At 36.3% G+C, this 22377-nt stretch overlaps 1 protein-coding gene and 2 long non-coding RNA genes across 4 annotated transcripts in view; 2 read left to right on the forward strand and 1 right to left on the reverse strand.

Annotated features, from left to right (window-relative positions):
- tcerg1l (transcription elongation regulator 1 like) overlaps positions 1–22377 on the forward strand; it is a 195548-nt gene that overhangs the window by 125471 nt on the left and 47700 nt on the right. The gene's annotated exons all lie outside the window — the stretch shown is intronic.
- The window catches only part of LOC147834568 (uncharacterized), a 110061-nt gene continuing 90120 nt past the window's right edge, over positions 2437–22377 (reverse strand). The window contains exon 2 of the long non-coding RNA XR_015504554.1: positions 2437–2852. This is a non-coding gene — a long non-coding RNA (uncharacterized LOC147834568). The remainder of the gene's footprint in view (positions 2853–22377) is intronic.
- LOC147834569 (uncharacterized) lies at positions 5248–9395 on the forward strand. Its single transcript, XR_015504567.1, has 3 exons — positions 5248–6552; positions 6923–8125; positions 8305–9395. It is a non-coding gene; the product is annotated as an uncharacterized LOC147834569 (long non-coding RNA).

Below are 22377 nucleotides of genomic sequence, written 5' to 3' on the forward strand. Positions count from 1 at the left end.
CAAGTGATCAGTGTGACCCACAGGGCTCGCCTTGTGCTTAGCGATGCATTTATACTTCTGTGCGCTGTTTGTGTTGCTCTTCAATAAGGCCCCGTTTACACTAGTGCGTTTTAGTTTTTAAACAGCGTTTTAGATCAAAAACGATCCGCGTCCACACTAGCGTTTTACCTAGCGTCTCTGAACATATCTCCGTCCACACTACGCCACCAAAAACGTATATCACGTGAGCATTCGCGCACTCTGGGCATGCGCGTTCTAGTATAAACAGAAAGCATGCGTCTCGCTCGACATTTGGTTATTGTTAGTCAATAAACGCCGGTTGAACATTAAATGCGATGGCAAAGAAAGCAAGAGAGGTATTTTTGTGGACAGACGACGAGGTCGAGTTGTTACTAAACGTAACAAATGAATCACTGCACAATGGCACCTAAAACAGACAATAGTGCAAACAACGCTCCCATTTCTGTGTCCATGTTGTTGTTCACAGTGAAGGCTGGTCTGCTGTCTTCAGGTAGCGTTAAAGCCATATGTTTTAGTCATGTGATAGGGGCTTGACGAATAAGGGAAGGATACGCAATGACACAAAAGCCCCAATCAGATAGCGAATGTCAGCAGTCCCGCCTCCGTTTTCATATGGAGATTTTCAGATGGAGAACTCCAGCGTAGTGTGGACGGATGATGTAACCATAGAAAAACTTATGCGTTTTAAAACGAAAGCGCATTAGTGTAAACGAGACTAACACTTCCGAAAGACTAGCTGGCAGCATGTTTGCATGTTTTTATGTTCCTCTGTGTCGAGTTTCTTCTCAATGTTTTTTTTTTTTTTCTGAATGCTACAAGTAGCTAAAACTCACTCATACAGAGGCGGGAACTGGCGGACGTCAAATAACTTTAATCATCAGGTAAACAAAAAACAAAAGTTTCCATCTGGAGCTCCTTCACAGGACTCGACACTTGGAAGCACTCGCTCCAATGGGTTAGGCTGGCTCTCTGTCCCATCTATGGTTGTTGGCATGTTAAATCAGCGTTAACATTACTACCACCACCATTCAACTTGTTGATAAGAAAGGAGTAAAACCACAATATAAATGATTACCGCCACAAAAAGAGTTCCTGTGTTTAGTCACTGTTCTTTTCCAACATAGGTTCATTCTGAAAACGTAGTCCTACGTACATTTCTAGAGATCAAAAAATTATGTAGCTAGTATGGCCGAATTTCATCTTTAAAACAAATGCTAGGGGGCAGTATGATGCCGTTTCTTTACATGATAGCAGCTGATCGATTACTTTCGTATGGTCCTCCATGTGGTGCAATGGCTCGCAGTGTACATTGGTGGACATCAGACGCAGAGAAGAGTTGACTTTGATGACGGGGTTTGAGTTATGGGCCGGTATAGGATTCTGATGGTATGATAACTTTTGATAAAAACATCACGTTTTCACAATATCACGATATTGTTATTACTGCTCCAAAATAAGTTCCTTTTCAATATCTGAGTAAAAAACAACATCTAAAATATTTTGGACCAGTAGCTATAGTCATGCTGTAGTCATGTGGTGCAGACGGACAGGTCACCCTTGTGAATGAGATCTCGATCTCAATTTTTTTTTTTTTTATGTTGCCAAGTTAAATGAGTTTAAATCTAGTTAAGTTTTGCTTTGGTAGCAACATTGATACAGAAAACTGTATTTTCACCGGTATTGGAACCCAATACCGAGATTTTAGCACTGTGACCACCCTAGAAAAGGCTACACCAGACCTATACATAAATTTACTACATTTTAACGTAACTTAGTTGCAAACAATTCATATGGGCTATATTTAAACAAACTAATTAAGTTGAATGTTACTATTTTTTTTTTTCTTTGCATAACTTCAGCCCATATAAATTGTTTTCAACCACTTATATCCTAAAAAATGTAGTAAATGCAATGGATAATTTTTCAATGTACTCCAAAAGTGAAGGTGATAATAACATATGTGTGTATATATATCACAATGAATCGTTACATCCTTAATTATATATGTATATATATAATAATTATATAATAAATATATATATATATATATATATATATATATATATATATATATATATATATATATATATATATATATAATTATTATTATTATTATAATTATTATATATATACATATATAATTAAGGATGTAACGATTCATTGTGAGTCGGTTGAAAATCGATTCAAATATGTGGCAATTCAAACCAGTAGAAATGATGAATAAATTGCAATACATTTTCTGAACAGAGGGGGCGCTGTGTTTACAGGTGCAAATTTTCTTTACCTGCATATCATGGTCGAGGAAAACGTGGAGTGGCAGGGTAAAATGACAGCAGTAAAGCGCACCGGACAAACACAAACTGTGCAAATACTGTGAAAAGAAATCCATTAAAATAAAGACAAAAACTGCAAAAGTAAGTCTCCATTGACTTATTATATGGACAGACTTTTAAACAAAAACCATATTTTAAAATGTCTCCCTAAAAGGTTGAGTAAACTATGACAGAATTAGATTTTTGAGCGAACAATCCCTTTAAAAGATTTACATTTGTCAATATATAAATTCGACTGCAAGTAATCCCTTTGGAATGCAGGTGCATATACGCCATTCAAACTTCCTGAAATAGGTTGACTTCACTTTTCTTCTCTCTGTGGTTTTGTGCAGTCTTGCTGATCCGTGTAATTCCCAAATTAAAGTCACGCATCCGAGGCTCTTTGTTTACCTGATCTTTAGACGGATCAGTTCGGGGAGATTAGTGATGCCAGGGGTGGCAACCTTGGCACGATAGGTCTGATTGGCCTCCCACAATGCACTGCTGAGCCGTGACATCCTTCAAAAAATAAAAGAGAGCGGTAGATCAAGCACAGGTCGACATCGTATATCAATGTGTGTATCCGTGTGTTTATATGCAGTCTTGTGATTGCATTAAACAGTGACAATGCTTACATGGACATCAGTAACAAGACAACCTGAATAAGACAATAATATCATTAAAAGTGTTGCTTTTTGAATGTTCCTTTCATGATCCTGTTTTACATGATATAGCACAGAGATCAATTAACATCACTGCGTCAAAGCGCTCTCCAACATTTCCAAGCAATTTTGAGTGTTTTATTTTTAATTTTAGGCTTTAACTGCAGTTCGTAAATTTCACTTTCATTCAGGAACATTTCCTTCATGCCCACTTATGACAAACTAAAGTACTGGATGCGACAGGTATGGGGATGGACTGGTGGAAGAGTTCTGTTTTAATGAAATTTAATACTGCACGCCAGATGGAAAGAAAAAAAACGTAACAAAAGACAAAATATTTGCTAATATATGAATGGAAAACAAAATATTTTTATTTAACTGAAAAAAAGGAAAACAATTTAGATGCGTTTTACAATCAACTTGTAACGAATGGTATTTTAATTCTATTTGAATGAATTCTATGCAGTAAAGGCCGGCTCACACCTTGGGAATTATTATAATCCTGAACAATTGTAGCACGTCAGATTGCACGAACATGGCTCCCATGTCACACTGTAAGATCTCAGCTGTCCTAAAGTAAAACTGAACAACAATTAAGCCGCACCAAACACCAAAGAAAAAGTAAGTTTGACGTCATCCACATGTGACACTTTACTATCCTGCGTTTGAAGAAGATTTTATTCTCTCTGTATGAAGTATTTTCTAAGTGTAAAGCAGTTAATTTTCTCTTCACAAAATGTATGTAGTGTTTGCAGCAAACATGCCAGCATGTGTTAAAAATACTGTGTAAGATGAGTATGCCTTCACAGGAGCAACACTAGGAGAAGGCTATGCTGAAGACTGATCTGTGTAGAATAACTGAATATGTAAAGCACTGATTATATATGTTAAATATTTGTATGGAGCTATCTGTGTCAGAAGCTAGAGGGAGTAACATGTTATCAAGTTATTATTCTATCATGACAATGCATGTAAACACTTAGTTATTTTGCATCTATGCTCTGGTGTTAAAACAGTTGCTGACAGACCTATGACATCTCGCTGACCATAGCAAGCTGGCTAAGAGCCAAGAATAGCAGGACCCCTTAGACTAGAAACCTATTCAAAAATGGTCAAGAGTTAAAACAAGACACCTATAGGGGTGTGGAAAATAACCTGTATAAAGATTGTGGAAAACATAGAGACTTTAGAAGGAGCAGAGAAAGAGAGAACCAAAGAAAGGAAGTGTCCAGGAGAGACTTCAAAATGCTTTGGGGTCTGCTCTGCTCTTTCTCGGCTTCATTATGGAGAATAAAGTCTATTTTCTGATATTCAAAACCTCCGGTCTGATCATTTCTAATTGATAAGAAGTCAAATTACGACACGTTTTGAAATGATTCCTCACAGCCAATGAAAACAATCTGTAGTGGCAATTTTGCATATGACGTGTCTCAATAATTAAAACCAGGAAGAAAAAACTGTTTTGACATTTCTCTGCGGTTATTTGAATTGTCGCATGGATTGCGTCATCAAATTCAGAGCTCCTATTGGTTCTTGGATTGACGCTCAAAGCTGTTGTCACACTGGAGGAAAGAGTCTGAAATCCTCTGATACTGCCAGAACTTCATCAGAGGAAACATCTGATCGCAATGGGCTGCCAGTGAACATGTCAAACCCACGATCAAAGACAGCAGATTTTAGCTTAGGATTTCAGGAATCTTTTGGGATTCCCCAAATTTGTCTCAGATGACAAAATCGTGGCTGAAATCTCAGTGTGAGCAGGACGGACTTAAGGGACATACAAACAAGTCCCCTATACTATTTCACACGAGAAATCAAATTCCTTTCCACAAATTGAACTATGTGTGTGTGTGTGTGTGTGTGTGTGTGTGTGTGTGTGTGTGTGTGTGTGTGTGTGTGTGTGTGTGTGTGTGTATATATATATATATATATATATATATATATATATATATAATATATATAAATTATATATATTATATAATTATATAATATATATATAAAGTGAAACTGCTGAAAATTTTATATATTATATAAATGACACACACACACACACACACACACACACACACACACACACACACATATATATATATATATATATATATATATATATATATATATATATATATATATATATATATATATGTATGTATGTATGTGTGTGTGTGTGTGTGTGTGTGTGTGTGTCATTTATATAATATATAAAATTTTCAGCAGTTTCACTTTCATTCAGCAAGATTTCATGACCCCATGACAAACTCTGAGCTACAGGATGTGAGTATGAAGTAACTGTGCGTTCACACCGAAGGCGGTGAGAGTTAAAGGTCGCTCTGGCTGCCCTGGTGACAATGCTGTCTCCCTTCAGCTCCAGCGGCGAGAGCTTCAAAATTTGCTACATTGATCTCCTATTTAAAGGGGACGCTTTTAATGTACGGTAAGGACTGATAGGAGAGGATTGTTTTAATGAAGTTTGATAGATACATATTTCAATATGTATGTGCGCTTGGAGATATGCATGTCTGTGGTCCTAAACTAGACTCGGTAGGTGCAGAGAATAGTGCCAATAAGCCATATGTGTATGGCTTACTCTGTTGCAAAATTTGGCAAAAACTCCAACACGACGGAGATAGTTTGATTGTGGTGTTTATGTCTGTACTGCACTACAATAATGCGACTCAAATCAGCATACTACACATGTCTTAATTCAATTTCTCTTAGTTCGATGACTTTAGATTAAGGTCATCAAAAATCTGTGTTAACATGGTAGACTCTTAATCAGAGTATTGTCTTAATTGTAGTAAATTCTGATGTAAACGTGCTCAATGTTTCAATCACATTTTCCCAACAAAAATAGAAACCTGATTAAAGTGCCACTTGTGAGTAAATTACAGGGAGCGATATCGAAGTGCTGCAGTGACAGGAGCTTGTGAAATTGTGTTGTCATTTTTATATGACAGGACAATATTACAAAACAGGAATTCATCTTCCAGGTTTTTGGAGAGCTCTGTTCATCGTGTGACAGCCTAAAAGGGGTAAGAGCCTCACTTTTGTCCCTCCTGACAAACTAGGTGTCCAATAAAAGCCAGAGATTGACAGCACAGGTCACAACTTCAGAAAGTAGAATAAGAGCACAAATCTTAGAAGCCTGTATCTGATAGCGTACATCAATTTCACTGATGTTATGAGTGGGATTTTTTTTTTTTTCATGTATTTTTGTGGGGAAAAACTGAACCACAGATATTAACATAAACGTGCACAATATATAGTTGCAGCATCAATATTTGCAATGTGTACATTGGCAATAGTCACAATCGCGAGGTATGCAATGTTGAGTCTCAATTATATTTGACCAGGAGGAGCAACAATATTGCATTTAATTACTGTATTTATACTCGCATACTATACTTTCTCTTGTTTTTGTTTCTAGTGCAAATATCTACATTTCAAAGCAAAAACAAGATTATTTTTCTTACCACACTGCAAGGTTATTATAGTTAACGAAAACTAACGAGAAAACTAAAACGTAAAATAATTGTCGTTAACTGAAATAAAAAATGGTGCAGTGGTTAGCACGTTAGCCTCACAGCAAGGTCACTGGTTCGATCCTCGGCTCAGTTGGCGTTTCTGTGTGGAGTTTGCATGTTCTCCTAGCATTCGCGTGGGTTTCCTCCGGGTGCTCCGGTTTCCCCCACAGTCCAAAGACATGCGGTACAGGTGAATTGGGTAAGCTAAATTGTCCGTAGTGTATGAGTGTGTATGTGTGGATGTTTCCCAGAGATGGGTTGCGGCTGGAAGGGCATCCGCTGCGTAAAAACTTGCTGGATAAGTTGGCGGTTCAGTCCGCTGTGGCGACCCCAGATTAATAAAGGGACTAAGCCGACAAAAAAAATGAATGAATGAATGAATGAATGAAAAAAAAAAAAAAAGAGTTTTTTAAAAAACTAGAACTAACTGAAACTGTATTGTGTACATACAAAACTAACTGAAACAAACTAAAATTATAGCAAAAACCTCCTTCGTTTTCGTATTTGTGAATGTATTTAATACATAATCTTACTGTAAGCCGTTTAGAAGTAAATCTAATTTGCGCTGCAGATGTTTGACCCGTCCGGCACCTCAGAGTCTAGTCCTGCTGCCACTGACCAGATCAAGCCGGTTCTCCTCCAGTCATCCTCACTATTGCTCCCGCGACAAATAAAACTAGTGGACGTGACAGACAGACAGTCAGTCAGTCAGTCAGTCAGTCAGTCAGTCAGTCAGTCAGTCAGTCTTTATTAATTTCCCGAAGGCAATTTGGTTGCAGCATACAAGCATGTCACACACAATACACAAAAGTACATTACACAATACAAATTCTATCCTAAATTTAAAAACTTTATAGCCGAGGGAATGAATGAAAGTTTAAACCGATTTGATTTACTAATAGGTGTTCTGAATCGAATACCGAGCAGCACGGTGACGGCATTAATTACAGACGCTTTAAACTATTGCTTTAACACATTTTTGCCCAATAATGGGCTTTATTTCTGTATCGTGATCATGAATGAATCTTTTAAAACGGATCTTCTAAGTAAACTGGTTGAACTAGTTCACCAAATCGAACTGAATCATTTGTAACGATTCATGTCTAGCAAGCACTCATCTACAAACTACTTACTTTTTAACAAGTCTAATAACCCCCTCTGACTCTAAATAAACCAATATAAAGTCTCATTCAGTTATTAGAACTGTAACGTTACATTGAGAAGTGGTAAACCGTTAATACTGCGCATGCGTGATTCAGTGAACCAAACACAACAGCACATGACAGCCTGCTGTGACTAAACTAAACTTGAACAACTGCAGCGCGAGCGCGGGTGAACAGAGGGCTCACATGAGAGGATCTGGTGAAAAGCGTAAGTTTATTTCACGACAGACAATCGTAATGGAATTTAAATAAGTAAATCCTGACTCAGTTGGGTTGCAAAACTTTACTGTAGGACATTTTTCAGATCATGGTGATGTTTTAACTGACTGAAATTAACGTTACTATTGCTGACTACATAATGTTGAGTCCTAACATCCACGTTAAAAATCTGAACTTCCCATCACCAGACCAGGGTTAATTATTCAGAGGCCCCTGGACACAATGTCTTGTAGGCCCCCTACTTAGACGCACCCCTATGGTTGAATTTAAAAATCAGATTAATATAATATTTGTTAAATAAAATGTATCTATAATGTATTGCCCACATTTTTAAAAGTAAATTACATACAGTACATATATTTCCAGTCTACAAAGATTTAATTTATTTTTAAAGCATTTAAAGCACACTTTGAAAAAAAATACTAATACAACTAGGGGAAATTAATGGATTGTAATATACTTGTTCAAGTTCACTGAAGCAGTACTAAAATTTATATTTAAGGGTATTTTTAATGTATAACTTCTACAAACTTAAAATGCAAATGTTTTGAATAACACCTCTCCTATCCAGTTCTAGGAATCTGAGTCCTCCATAATACACACACTTATTAATGATTCCTACTTGTTTTCCTTGTGATGAAGAGTAGGCAAAATCTAAGTGCGGACTGGCCTCTGGGCCAGTGCCCATAATGCTCGTTGGTTAATCTGGCCCTGCCCATCACTACTGTGTATCTAACCTCAGAAGCAGCCTTGCACACATATTGTACTTAGGGCTGCTGTCTTGTGGGCTGTTGTATTTGAATTTGAGGATGGGTAGATGGAAGTGGTAGATGATAGTGTTCACATATCCTTTAAATACAGGTTTAAAAATGTATGACTGAGTTTTTATTTTACAATATTTATACTGTTGATTTTGAATTGTGCACCTAACAAATATCCTTATTTAGAAAATAAAAAAATCTAAAACCAATACTGAAACTAATAAAAACTAAACTAAAACCAAGACATTTTAAAATCTAGAAACTAATAAAATAGTAAATCTCCGTCTAAAAACTAAATAAAACTAAATGAATTTGAAAACAAAAAGTCAAAACGAAATAGAAACTACACTAATGGAAAATCCCAAACTATTATAACCTTACCTCACTGGCAGATGATTTCACTAGTTTTAAGGTAAAAAAAAAAAAAAAAAAAACTCTTCATTTTGACTTATTTCTTTTGTAGTTGAAAACAAAACAATATTTGTTTTACTTAATTAGGATTTTTTTTTTTCGATATTTAGACTAGAAATGAGTTTAAAAAAAAAAGAAAAAGAAGCTTTTTTTTGCATTGTGATTATTAAATTTCTGTACATAAATACAACTAGACTCCACCATCAGAAAGTGATAGACACAAGATAGAATCTATCTTGTGAACCTGTATTCATATTACAATATCTATCACAGAAAAAAAAAAATCTCGCAATATCAGACTTTTCCAATATCGTGCAGCCCTAAAACAAACAAACAAACAAACAAACAATCAAACAAACAAATAAACAAAAGGCTCAACTTGTTTTTGAAAAGGGTCACCTTAAAGCCTAAAAAGGGTAAGAGCCTCACTTTTGTCCCTCCTGACAAACTAGATCTCCAATAAAAGCCAGAGACTGACAGCACAGGTCACAACTTCAGAAAGTAAAATGAGGGCCCAAACCTTAGAAGCCTGTATCTGATAGCGTATATCAATTTCATGGATGTTATGAGCGGGATTAGTTTTGGCAACAATAATGAATGCAATAATACTTCACACTAAAAACCCATTATCCAATCAAAGGATCATAGGCTGATGTTGTACAATACAAAACTCATTTTGTTTTTTTCTTTAAGCGGGGCTCGCACCCAGATAACCTAAATCTCTCAGGCGCTAAAACTCCAACCCACACTGGGCTTTTGGTAATTATTCCCAGAATTAATTAAAGGAAGAGTTTAAGCACAGCTTTTAACATTCAACTCATCTCTCCCGAAACACTCTTGCCCTTGGGCCACTTCGTTTAGCTCGCAAGAGGGAGTTCTTGATGCCTCTACAAAAGCAAGCCTTCGGTTGGGTTTGCGTCTTAAGGCCAACAGGAGTCTCCGGAGTTAAATCGCTCGCGATTCTTGGCAGATGCGCCGCACGTCTTCGCTCATTGATTCTGATGTGCGTTTGATGTGCCGTGGGACTCAACTAGGTCACATTTTACTCCTTTGTTTCTTTGATACGAGACATTTTGGCAGGGCGAGGTTTGAAACGGAGGGGAAAGGCATTCTGAGTTTGCTGTAAATAATATGACTCACAAAACGGATTACGAAGCGCAGAGTTTTTGAAGCCGCAGGTTTAATTATCTCACAGCATGCGATATTATTGCACATTATACGTAAGTAAAAAGCAGCATCATTGTTCCCCGGAGTTTGATAAAGGGAGAGGCAGGAAGGTGATTTATATGGTTTATGGCTGCACAGCACATCGATAGTTATTAAAACCTGAACTGCATGGAGTTGAAATGACCCAAAAGGTGACTTGGGTTAAGAAAACTTTCAACTCAAGCAACCTGTTTTTATATTTATATATATATATATATATATATATATATATATATATATATATATATATATATATATATATATATATATGCTATATTTGGGGGCAAAAATCTAATAACTTTAAGAACATGAAGCATTTTTAAAGTCAGTTTGCTCTTAGGAGGCGATGCAGTGGCGCAGTAGGTAGGGCTCAGTTGGCGTTTCTGTGTGGGGTTTGCATGTTCTCCCTGAGTTTGCGTGGGTTTCGTCTGGGTGCCCTGGTTTCCCCCACAGTAAATTGGGTGGGCTAAATTGTCCGTAGTGTATGAGTCACGGTTGTGGATCCATCGGGGGTCCGTTCTTCGTACCTCGCTTAAATGATCTAAGATGATTTAACGGATCCTGGATCTTTTAATCTTGATAACTGATCTCTCGCTAATTTGGTTCTTCAAACAAGTTCGCGAATCAGATTAGAATGTCTAGATATGATCTGAGATCGCTGCGTGTGTTGTGAAGGACAGATCTATCGATCCTCGAAATCATGATCAGCAATGCAACGATTGGCTGACGGCACAGCAGCGTAATGACATCATCTGATTAATATTCAATTATCCATGTGAGCAAAATTACATCAAATTAGCAGTAAACGGCTTGTTTAATATGACACGCAATAACCTTCCACATTTGTTGCGAGCTGCAAGCTTTACACTCTCATGTGTCAAGAGTATTCATCATGTATTTCAATGCAAATCAATGTATTTAGTTCCACATTTAGAAAAGATTTTCTTTATTATAGTAGCCGTTTTTTAATCGGTGTAAAGAATAACTGGTTGTTTACAAAAGCGTTTTCATATTGGTAAAGGCGTCTGGAACTTTTGTGAAGCATCAAATCACTGGCATATTAACTGCCAAAAGATGTTTATGACTGCATAAATGTATTATTGCTTGAAAAAAAAGTCACATATTGTGCATTTCTATTATACACAATTTGTACTAAAGCGATCTAAAAAGTTCATATCAATAAGTTTTCTCTTTGCACCACCAGGTGGCAGTCTTTGTACTTTCACAATATCAGAATTAGGAACATACTTTCTGTATTATCTTTGCATGAACTGAGCCGATCTAATCCTGTTTATATGACTTGAACCTGCTCCCGATCAGGTTTGACCTAGCAGAACTGTTGCTATGACAACAACTCTCGGATCAGCTTTGAAGAACGAAACGATCCTGGATCGTGTCAAATCGTCAATATCCAAATCCAGCTAATTGAGTAATCCACGTACGAAGAACGGACCCCTGCTCCTTATTTGAAGTGTCTGCGTTGTGTGACAGTTCATTATCATGATACGTGTTTCTAAGTATGTGTGCTTTTCTCTCTGTGTTTGTGTGGGAGTCGTGTGGCTGTCAGTGGGTGTTTGTTTTCATGTCATCAGCTGAGCGGTCACATGATCTTTGTTACCGGAACTGTTGCTTAGCACCGCTCAGCTGATAATCAGCGCGCTGCAGGTGTAGCGCATTTATGTGCCTATAAATGTTCAGCGTTCCTGTCTCACTTTGTCAGATCGTTGTTTGCTCACGGTCCTTTGTGTTTTTGTCAGGCTCCTCTCGCTGATATCAATGGTGGTGAGTGGTTTGGTTGATTTCCTTGTTGTTGTCTCTGATGATCCCCGTTTCTTCTACGATGAGTGTTTGATCGGCTCTGTTGATGAGTACATTGGAGACATTCCTGTTTCTTCTACGACGAATGTTTGATTTGCTCTGTTGATGAGTGATATGAACATTGATCGGCGCTGCCGAACCGGACCATCTCTTTAATTACTTCTATTGTTCCTATATTTCCAGCCACTCACCATTTTCCCTGTTTTGTTAAAGAACAGCATTAAAGACTTCTACTTGCATTTGGGCTCCACGTCTTGTTTCTTTTAACGTCACAGTATGAGTGTGTGTGTGAATGAGTGTGTGTGTATGTTTCCCAGAAATAGGTTGCGGCTGGAAGGGCATCCGCTGCGTAAAAACGTGCTGGATAAGTTGGCGGTTCATTCCGCTGTGGCCACCCCGAATTAATAAAGGGACTAAGCCGACAAGAAAATGAATGAATGAATTTGCTCTTAGGTTTAATTTGCTTAAAATAAAGTAAAATACAGTGGCTTCAGTTTTTGTGGCCTACTAGTTTCACTTGTTGTTTTGGTGCTATTTGACATGCTTATTTTATTTTTTTATATATATATACTGCTCATTCTGTTCCGCATCCTGATTGCATACCATTGTCAATGTCTACTGTACAGTACAGAATAAATTCAGCTTGCTAAATTAACATAAATCCTTGATCACTAGCTGTGTGAGTTCCAACAGGGATGCAAAAAGGGCTGTAACTGTTCGCAGCAAGACCACTGTAAAGGGGGTCACACATCAGCTGTGCAACGCATTTTAGAATTGTAAGCATAGGTTTTTATCAGGGAATAATGTACGCACATGGTGCTGCAACTCAGCGGCTGTCTGCAATGCCCAGCTACGATGAATGTTTGCTTCTGACAACAGGTTTTGATCTTTGGTTTCATTTTACTGGACTTATTTTCCAGTGAGGAGTTTTACAGCCTAAACATATGTTATAGTTGTAAACATAAAACTGACTACTAGTGTGGGTTATTTTTAGAACGTGACACTCGTGATTAACGAGGGACCATGATGCACAATTTAAATGGGTGGAAATGTGAGTTTTAATTAAACTAAGTTACACAAAATGTAGTAATTTGTAACTAATAAGATTTATTTAAAATGATAATAGCAATGTTCCTTCTGCTAAAACAGGAACTTGACATTACATTAATTTAAATAATACAGACTCAAAAACAAAGATGAATCAGTTTACTTTAACTTAATTAATTTAGAAGTGTAGAGTTAAACGGAAGTCAGTTTTAGATATTGACAAGTTCTATAAGATTGTCGATCTTCTATAAGATTGTCAAATTTACTTGAAATTTGTTCGTATAAAAAATATAAATAAATGTATGAATAAATCCAAGAATAAATATACAGTTGAAGTCAGAATTATTAGCCCCCTTTTGATGTTTTTTTTTCTCTTCTAAATATTTCCCAAATGATGATTAACAGAGCAAGGAAATTTTCACAGTATGTCTGATAATATTTTTTCTTCTAAAGAAAGTCTCATTTGTTTTATTTCGGCTACAATGAAGGCAGTTAATAATTTTTTTAACCATTTTTGGGACAAAATTATTAGCCCCTTTAAGCTAATTTTTTTTTGATCATCTACTGAACAAACCATCATTATACAATAACTTGCCTAATTACCCTAACCTGCCTAGTTCACCTTATTAACCCAGTTAAGCATTTAAATGTCACATTAAGCTGTATAGAAGTGTCTTGAAAAATATCTAGTAAAATATTATTTACTGTCATCATGGCAAAGATAAAATAAATTAGTTATTAGAAATGAGTTATTAAAACTATTATGCTTAGAAATGTGCTGAAACGATCTTCCCTCTGTCAAACAGAAATTGGGGAAAAAGATAAACAGGGGCTCTAATAATTCAGGGGGGCTAATAATTCTGACTTCAACTGTATGTTTGTTTTATCCCAACTTGCAAATTGAAGAGAATTCTGATTATTTACATTCAGTGGACATATAGGAGTCTCTGTCATGTTAATGTGTGAAAGAGAACTGGTACACGCATAATGTTTGCTATGTGGAATGCAAAAACTTTGATGCTCAAAATAATTTAGAATGCAGGTGACAAATTGTTTACCTCGACTCAACAACAAACCTGATGCATGTTCTATTCCTTGTAACTCTTCAGTCAAATTCGCTCAACCCCTTTGAGGATTATTAGTTAGCACCTTCATGGTGGTAATCCTGTCTAAAAGTGCTAGTGATGTGACAAAAGCTCCATAAAAATTGACCAGCTCCCGGCCTCTGAGTGAATATAATCAGAAGTTACAGAAGCGTGTCTGATAGTAAGGCCAGCGAATGGTCTCGGTGGGCAGATACGATCAGGTAAGAGGCTTCAGTCAAGGTCCGGTGTCGACAGTAGCAATACATTCTCCTTCATAATGAAGAGGCTGTTCTGCTTCCCAAATAAATAAACATTTATTATTCTCTCGCTCGCGTGGGCATGACAGGAATTGTAAATAGATACAAATTAGCGGGAGACACATTGGGTGCATTGCAGTTCACCTCATTCTTTATGACAAATGCTTCTAATAAAAGACGTGGCCTATTGGTGAACAGACTATGCTAATATTTTGAAATGTATACTCTAAGTTGTGCACAACTCATAGGTCAGTATGCCTGGAAGGTTCAGATTCTTGCTGCAATATGCTAAATGCTTTTCACACAGGGTTTTGGCAGACGCTCACAGCATGGTTGAGTCTACCTGGATTTTTTTTTCCTTTTTATGTTCCTTTTTTGTGGGAAGAAAATCTCAGACAGTTTCATAAAGAATTCAGTCTTTTTTTAAATTGCAGAATGGGTTTGTAGAATCTGTTAACACTAAAAAAAAAATAGTAAAATTAAAATTAGTAATGCTCAACTTAATTTATTTATTTAAATTCAGCTCATTTAAATGTTTTGCAACCTTTTACCTTAAAAAATGTAAATTCAATGAATCATTTTGCAGATTCAGTGCAGATATTAGTTATTTAATCATTTTGTTTTTGTGTGGTTAAATGAAAATATAAATGTTAACTTGTGTGTTTGTCCTTGTATGACTTAGTTGTGTTAAAACGCCCACTGAAGCTAAGCAGGGCTGCACCCGCTCAGTACCTGGATGGGAGACCACATGGGAAAGCTAGGTTTCTGCGTTAGTGAGACCAGCAGGGGGCGCTCAACCTGCGGTCTGTGTGGGTTCTAATGCCTCAATATATTGACAACGGCTCTAAACTGCTCAGTGAGCACCGTCTTTAGGATGAAATGTTAAACCGAGGTCTTGACTCTCTGTGGTTAAAAATCCCAGGATGTCCTTCAAAAAAAAAAAAAAAAAAAGTAGGGGTTTAACCCCAGCATCCTAGCCAAATTTGCCCACTGGCCTCTGTCTACCATGCCCTCCTAACCATATCATAATTGGCTTCATCACTCTGTCTCCTCTCCACTGGTGTGCTGTCTGGCGTAATATGGCTCCCCTAAAAATTGTGTAAAGCGCTTTGAGTGTCTAGAAAAGCAATAAATAAATGTAAGGAATTATTATAATTAAAAAATTATTTCAACTCAATCTAAAAACTTGTCCATATTTGACCCAAAGTTCAGTTAACACAACCCAGCCTTTTTTTTTTTTTTTGAGTGCAATAAAAGTTTGGATCGACCAGACTAAACTCATATAAATGGCCTTATTAACTGTATTTAAAAGTTATTCACTTGAAATCAGATTGATTAAAAACAATACAGAAAAAAAAATAAAAATAAAACATTAAATTCCCATAAACCGGAAGCTACATCCGTTTTTTTTTTTTTTTTTTTTTTTTTTTTTTTTTTTTTTTTAATGTGGCACAGTTCCTAGAGATATAGAATATTAAATGAGAAAACAGTGGGCGTGGGTTGGTTTTTTCAACTGTGAGCTGATTGGATATAGTAAAGTAGGCATTTCATTTAGAGCAGGGGTCACCAAACTTGTTTCCGGAGTGCCGGTGTCCTGCAGATTTTAGCTCCAACCCTAATCAAACACACCTGAACAAGCTAATGAAGGTTTTACTAGGGATGATTGAAACACCCAGGCAGGTGTGTTGAGGCAAGCTAGAGCTAAACCCTGCAGGGACACCGGCCCTCCTGGACCGAGATTGGTGACCCCTGATTTAGAGAGATGGGGAGAAGGGTTTGGGGAGAGTTATTGCAACAAAACAGATTCCTCCTCACCATTTCTATTTTTTGTCAAAACTGACAGCTGGAGGGGCGTGGTTAAGTGTTAGAAAAACAAATTACTGAAAAAAAATACAGGTGGTGCATTATCAGATTTCAATTTTAGATAACAAAGGCAAACTTTTTATTTTCTCTTTTTAATGACATGCACAGATGAATTGTTCCCCACAAAACTAGCAATGTGAGCTAAAAAATCAATATGGTTAATTTGATTTGGTGGGGACTTTAATATTATAACAGTTTACATTTGCATTTACAGCAGATTATCTAAAATTAAGTTTTACAAAATACTTTTCAAAAGTGCAATTTTAAAATACCTTAAAAATGTTCAAGGAGTAATTTATCTGTGCAACTAAACCAATCTCAGAAGTCCCAGTTAGACGTGTTTCGACTTGTGTCTTTAAACATACAAAAAAGTATGATTGTCTATCATGTTTTTGGATAAACTTGAAAATATATACATATACATATTTACATGTATTATCCTATAGCTGTCTGAGGATGAAAAATATTTACAAAAATTATCAACATTTCTGTCACTAATACTGCTTTTAGTTTTCAAGTTGAATTGGATTTCATAGATCTCCATAGATCTGATAAACATGATTACAATTACAAAAAAAACAAAAAAACAAAAAACCTGGGTACCACACAATCAATTTGCATTGGGACAATGTGAAGAAATATTTATTTATTTTTACAAATGTTAGTGGATTGAATCTTAAAAAAAAAACTCAATAATTGTGTTGTATCAGCTCATTTAAAAGATGTAGTTTGAACAAAAAGCAAAACTAATTTTAATGGTGTTTCTTACTGGAGTAACCGAAGTACAAACTCTAAAAGCTCCACCCTCTTCTGCAAATGGAGAAGCAGTTAATTTGTATTTGCATCCATGTTGTTTTGCTTCAACTCAATAAAGCATGGTTTTCATTATTTAGGGATTTATCTAATTCAGTTTTGTGTCACCTTCTATTTGTGTGGCTGTCTGTTTCATCCATCAATAGCCTAGCCACAATTATCACGGCATAGTTTATGCATATATAGTAAAAGTGTGAGGATTTATTTGTGATGGCTAGCATGCTGCATATACAGACTGTGAAAACAAGCGCTCACTTGTTTTTACACTCAAATAAATATATTTGCTATTTGTTCAAACTACTTATTTATAATGAGCTGAATCAACACAATTCTTTAAAAAAAAAATTTTGGGGGGGGGTAACCTAGTTGTTTTTTGTTCAATCTACTTAAATTAGTAAAATTATTTAAGTTAACTTAATTGATATGATTTCTTTCAAATAGATAGCATATACAGACTGTAAAAACACAACTGGTCACTTGTTTCCACGTTGTAAAAAATGTTGGCATCCACACAATTGATTTGTGTTGGAACACCATGGAGAACTTAAGTCGACTTGCACATTTTTACAAATTTAAATGGATTGAACATAAAACAATAAAGTTGACACAAAAAGTAATTAAAGATTTTGTTAAATAAGGAGTTTGAACAGAGCAAAACTAATTTGAGTGTCTCTTGCTGGAGTAACTGAAGTACAAGCTGTAAAGGCTCCTCCCTCTTCTGCAGAGGGGGCGGGGAGAAGCAGTTAATTTGCATATTGTTCGTTTTGCTTCCACTCCATAATGGGTATTTAGTTTTCATTATTTAGTTATGTATTTGATTCGGTTCTGTTATTTCCTCTTTTTGTGTGGCTGTGTTTCATGCATCATTAGCCTAGCCTCATGCTAATGTCAAAGACCTATTGGATTCAATTATAACTGCATAGCTTATGCCTATGAAGTAAACTTGTTAGACTTTATTTCTTTTGCTCTTTTTTATTTTTTGCTCTTTTTTTATATTTCTATGCTCTTTTTTAGAATATGCTAAAAGTAGAATATGCTACATAAATTGGGATCATACAAATACAAAGAAACATCAACAAAAAACAACAAAACAAAACAACAACAACAACAGTCAGCTACTGGTAGGTGCGTGTGTGTGTGTGTGTGTGTGTGTGTGTGTGTGTGTGTGTGTGTGTGTGTGTGTGTGTGTGTGCGCGTGCATGTGTATGTGTATGTGAAGGTAACTTGGTGGACATAAGGGACAATAACAGTCAATAAATGAAGAAAATATCACAGATATAAATAAAACAGATAGAAAGAAACCAGTCAGTGGTAAGAAGTAACAATGATGCAAGTAATGTATGATAGTAATAATGACAGTAAAAAGAAAGAAAAAAAACAATAGTAATAATAACTGACAACGACAATAATAATAAATCACAATTGCTACACCAACTACTACTACTGAAAGTTACTAATATTACAACTACTATTGCTGCTACTACAGCCACAACTGCTACTTTAGCCCCTTTCACACATACAGACCTTTCCGGAAAATTGCCGGCAATTTTCCGGAAAGGTTGAATGCGTGAACAGGTCCTTTTTGAAAATACCGGTAAATTCGTTCTGGCTATTTTCCGGAAAGAGAAGTTGTAACATTACCGGCAATTTGCCGGAATGCTGCGCTGTGTGAACGCAGAAGGAAGATTCCCATAATAAGCGCGTGCACGTCTAGAACGTGCTGACGTGAGACGTCTGCTTTAGCCAATCACAACAGTCAGACGCATTTACGTCCGCGCGGTTTGTGAGGATAAAAGCCTTTGAATATTTTTCCAGACACATTTAGCTGCTAGAAGTTAGTCAGATCACGTTTATGTTCTTCTTAATGCCAACTGTGTAAATAATCATCGATGAGATGCTTATGATAAGCCGTTGTTTGTTTATGTTCGTGTGCCTGTGAAACAGCCTGTGAGCGCCAGCACACGTACATATTATGAACATCTCGACATGCGAAAGTGATCCTGAGAAAGTTGTTCACAATATTGATCATCCACAGAGTTTGTAATTTAGTCAAATGTTTACAAATACAAACGCAGCCGTTTAAAGCTCATTTGTGGTGAATGATGTCAGAATTTACTGGTATTTTGGAATGGATGTGTGAATGCTCTTTTCCGGAAAATTTCCGTAACGTCCTCGCCTGTGTGAACAGCGCTTTTTTCAATATACCGGTAAAGTCTTTCCGGAAATTTTCCGGATATTTACCGGTATCACTGTGTGAAAGGGGCTAATGTCTACTAATACTGATACTACTACGACAACTACTACTAATGATACTACTACAGCATCTGCTACAACAATATCTACTACTACTACTACTACTGACATTACTACTGCAATCACTGCTACTACAACATCTACATCAGCAACATCTACTACTGATCCTACTACACCAACGACTACTACTACTGCTCCCGCAATTACTGCTACTACAACATCTACATCGACAACATCTACTACTGATATTACTACACCAACAACGACTACTACTACAACAACACCTTCACTACTTCTGATACCACTATACCAATGACATCAACTACTACAGGAACCACTACTTCATTAATCACAACTACAATCGATACTGCTACTATGACTACTACTACAACAACTACAGCAATCTTAATAACGACAGTTAGACTTTATTTTTAATATATAGCATACACAGACTGGAAAACACAACAGATCAATAGTTTTTAAAAGTTAACTTGTACGTTTTTGCAAATTTAAGTGGATTAAAGATAAAACAATTAAGTTGTCCCAAAGAAAAACAACAATATTATTGTTTCAGCTTATTTTAAATAAATAGCTTGATTAAATATAAATTTTTGAGTGTAGAAAATAAATCAAATCACAAACAGCTAGCAGTAGGATGCACAGTTTAGAGCTTGCGTTTTAACCTTAAACATCCAGCACAAATCTTATCGACTGCAAAGGTCTCCGTCTCTCACCCCTAGCGAGCATTTGTCATATACAGGTCATTCCGCAAGCTTTCACTGACTCCGTTTGATGCCTTCATAACAACAGATTACAGATAATGTCCTCATGTCACCCTCTATCCCATCAGTTCAGACATCAAAACACATCAAAGTCTCTTAACCTTCCCAAGAGTAATATCAACCGATCGACCCTGTTTTGATTCGCTCCGTTCGGGGTGAAGACGGGTTTATACAGGACACCTCTGAACCTTTATGAGCAAATTTGGGCTTTTTTTTATCCTCAAAGCAGAGATGAAATCATGTTTAAAGAGACAGTTCTGCAAATACAGTATGACAAGAATCAACCTACAATAGGCTCAGTGGAGATACAGTTGAAGTCAGGATTATTAGCCCTCCTGTATATTTTTACTCCAGTTTCTGTGTAACGGAGAGAAGACTTCTTCATCATATGTCTAAACATAATAGTTTTAATAACTCATTTCTAATAACCGATTTCTTTTTTCTTTGCATGATGACAGTAGATAATATTTGACTAGATATTTTTTAATAAATATTTTAATATCTTAAAATGGTTTTTAAATAAATCAAAAACTGTTTTTTATTCTAGCTAAAATAAATCAAATGAGAAAAATATTGTAGGAAATACTGTGAAAAAGATCTTCCTCTGTTAAATATAATTTTGGAAATATTTGAAAAAAAAAAAAATCACGGGACTGAATAATTTTGACTTCAGCTGTATGTGTTTCAGGTTATATATTTGAAAAATGTTAAATACACTACTCCATTTTGTTAGACATTTCAGAATACAAGTCCACTAGAGGGAGCTAGTGAGGCTCGTGCCTCACAGATTTGAGAGACTAGCTTTGTTTATCAAATTCAGTAAGTGGATCTAGATGGATTTGCATTGTAAACATTAAATAAAAGTTAAAAATATTATTCTTTTCTTTCATATAATAAGTTGTTATATACAATACTCCCAAAACCATTCCTCATAAATCTTTTTTTTTTTTTTTTTTTTTTTTTTACAAAATGAGCAGAAATAGAAAAAAAAAATGTCTACAGATTCTGTCTGGCCCTACTATTGACCTAAATACAAGAGAAAAATGCATTGTACCTACGCATTTTTAACTTGTAAACAATTTTACATTGACTTGACCTCTTTGTTGGATTCAAACCTGAGAGATTTGCATCAAACGTACAAACTAAGCTATTAAGCAAACTGAACATAAAAGAAAAGTTGTCCATGAGGACAGATGAGGTAAATGTATATACCTCAGGTCTCTGAAGTATAGGTCGCTGGTTCGAGTCCGGGCTAGGAGATTGAATTCTACTTTACAGAGATCAACTTAAAAAATAAGTAAATACAGTGAAAGAGGGGCAGCAGTGGCTCAGCGGTTAGAACTGTTGCCTCACAGCAAGAAGGTCACTAGTTCGAGTCCCAGCTGGGCCAGTTGACATTTCTGTGTTTAGTTGGCATGTTCTCCACATGTTGGCATGGGTTTCCTCCAGGTGCTCCAGTTTCCCCCATAGCCCAACGACATGTGCTATATAGATAATTTGAATAAACTAAATTGGCCATAGTGTATGTGTGTGAATGTGAGAATTTATTGGTGTTTCCCAGTGCTGGGTTGTGGCTGGAAGAGCATCCGCTGCATAAAAACTATGCCGGAATGGTTGGTGGTTCATTCTGCTGTGGCGACCGCTGAAATAGAGACTAAGCCGAAGGATGAATGAATGTCATACTGCCCCTTAGTGTTCATTTGATCTAGAAACTGGTTTTATTTGGTTTGCACATGTACTTCCTAAATTATTTCAAGGAATAAATTGCAATATTTCAGGAAGAAATAATTAAATGAATAAAAACTACATTATTTCATTTACCAAAAACAAAATTATAACATTACACTTATTATTTTTTTGTGTGCCACCCCAAGATTTGATTCGGCCTCTTCTGGCCACCCCTAAGAAAATTTTCTGGGGGCGCCACTGCTAATACTACTACAACAATATCTACTACTACTACTGACATTACTACCGCAATCACTGCTACAACAACATCTACATCAGCAACATCTACTACTGATCCTACTACACCAACAACGACTACTACTACTGCTACCGCAATTACTGCTACTACAACATCTACATCGACAACATCTACTACTGATACTACTACACTAACAACGAATACTACTACTACTGCTACTACTACAACAGCTGAACGAGCATCCGCTGCATAA

This window comes from Danio rerio, chromosome 12 (genome assembly GCF_052040795.2).
Source record: "Danio rerio strain M-AB ecotype USA chromosome 12, GRCz13ab, whole genome shotgun sequence".
NCBI lineage: Eukaryota > Metazoa > Chordata > Actinopteri > Cypriniformes > Danionidae > Danio > Danio rerio.